The sequence below is a fragment of the Ascaphus truei genome, chromosome 20, assembly GCF_040206685.1.
Source record: "Ascaphus truei isolate aAscTru1 chromosome 20, aAscTru1.hap1, whole genome shotgun sequence".
Classification (NCBI taxonomy): Eukaryota; Metazoa; Chordata; class Amphibia; order Anura; family Ascaphidae; genus Ascaphus; species Ascaphus truei.
Genome location: NC_134502.1, coordinates 6,256,751 through 6,259,162, shown reverse-complemented (window position 1 = coordinate 6,259,162; position 2,412 = coordinate 6,256,751).

Below are 2,412 nucleotides of genomic sequence, written 5' to 3'. Positions count from 1 at the left end.
GCTAAGGAACAGACGATTGTCAATATGTCCTGATATGTAAAACCATAGAATTCAAAGAGGGTGTACTTTCTTTTTCACAGAACTGTATTACATGTTGGGCAGGGGTGCACAATCATTTCGGGAGGGGGGGGGGGAGTGGCAGTTACAGAGGCCTCCCGCTACACACAAGTGTAAGTGCTACATTATATAAGAATGAGTGATGGGAGAGGTGTGATAAAAACCAGTAGAGCCGACCGAGCGTGTCTGCGAGTGCGTGTGTCAGAGCTGAGCACGTCTAGAGAAGGGGGGTGGGGGGGGGGGTGTTGGGGGAGAGGGGGTTGAAGAAATGGTGGGTGCGGGGAAAGGTGTGGCTAGGAGTGAGGGGGAGTGTGTGGGGGGGCAGTCTGCGTGAGGGGGGGGCAGTCTGCATGAGGGGGGCCAGTCTGCATGAGGGGGGAGGCAGTCTGTGTGAGAAGGGGGGCGGCAGTCTGTGTGAGGGGGAGGCGGTATGTGTGAGAAGGGGGGCAGTCTGTGTGAGGGGGGAGGCAGTCTGTGTGAGGGGGGGGGCAGTCTGTGTGAGGGGGGAGGCAGTCTGCGTGAGGGGGGGGCAGTCTGCGTGAGGGGAGGGCAGTCTGCGTGAGGGGAGGGCAGTCTGCGTGAGGGGAGGGCAGTCTGTGTGAGGGGAGGGCAGTCTGCTGTGAGGGGAGGGCAGTCTGTGTGAGGGGGGGCAGTCTGTGTGAGGGGGAGGGCAGTCTGTGTGAGGGGAGGGCAGTCTGTGTGAGGAGGGGCAGTCTGTGTGAGGGGGGGGCAGTCTGTGTGAGAGGGGGGGGGCAGTCTGTGTGAGGGGGGGGGCAGTCTGTGTGAGGGCCAACATCCATTGCAATCAGGTATCACAACTCTGTATATAATATTCTCTGTTTCTGTATTTCTTATAAACCTTTAAATCCTTGTAACATGTCCCCTGTGTATTGGTGCAATAACAGGTCTCATACCCCCTCCCATGTATGTTACACACACAGCTTCCCCCCTTCTCTGCCCCTCACCCAGTAAGAATATTTAGCAGCAGCCATTCCCATGTGAGGTGGGTGCATGAAGCCCCCATGTAATAGTCAGGTCTCTGCACACAGTGTAACGGGAGATTAATGTAATCAGAGCCTCTGTGTAACTATATTACATACACATAAGAAACACATCACCTCCTACCTGGGGGCAGCTGCAGCATGTGGGGGAGGGGCTCTGTGCTCTGATTGGCTGCGCTCTGATCACATGGCACACAGCAACCAATGAATGCTGACACCCTGAGCTTCTGCACGAATTGGCTGCTATCTGGCTTTGATTCCTTTCCTTCTCAGCAGGGCCTTCTGGGAGTTGTAGTCCTGATGTCATGAGCTCCCAAGGGATCCTGGGATTTGTGGTCCTGCTGCCTTCAGAATTACAAAATAGGATGGGTAGCAGGACTACAACTCCCAGAAGCCCCTGCTGAGAAGGAAAGGAATCAAAAGCCAGATAGCAGGCAATTCGTGCAGATGTTCAGGGGTGTCAGCATTCATTGGCTGCTGTATGCCATGTGATCTCTTTCCTTGTCCCCAATTGGCTTTTGTGAGGTGTAGTCCTGAAGCAATTGTGTGCAGAGACCTGACTATTACATGGGGGGCTTCATGCACCCACCTCACATGGAATGGCTGCTGCTAAATATTCTTACTGGGTGAGGGGGCAGAGCAAGGGGGGAAGCTGTGTGTGTAACATACATGGAAGGGGGTATGAGACCTGTTATTGCACCAATACACAGGGGACATGTTACAACATTTTAAAGGTTTATAATAAATACAGAAACAGAATTTTATATACAGAGTTGTGATATCTGATTGTAATGGATGTTGGCCCTCACACAGACTGCCCCCCCTCACACAGACTGCCCCCCCCTCACGCAGACTGCCCCCCCCACACAGACTGCCCCTCCCCTCACAGACTGACCCCCTCACACAGACTGCCCCCCCCCCCTCACACAGACTGCCCTCCCCTCACACAGACTGCCATCCCCTCACACAGACTGCCCCCCCCTCACACAGAGACTGCCCTCCCCTCACGCAGACTGCCCTCCCCTCACACAGACTGCCATCCCCTCACACAGACTGCCCTCCCCTCACACAGACTGCCCCCCCTCACACAGACGCACCCCCCTCACGCAGACTGCCCCCCCTCACACAGACTGCCCCCCCTCACACAGACTGCCCCCCCTCACACAGACTGCCACCCTCACACAGACTGCCCCCCCTCACACACTCCCCCTCTCTCCTAACAACCCCTTTCCCCGCACCCACACTTTCTTCACCCCCCCTCTCCCCATCACACCCCCCCCCCCCCCCTATAGACGCACTTAGCTCTGACGCACGCACGCTCGCAGACACGCTCGGTCGGACCTACTGGTTTTTA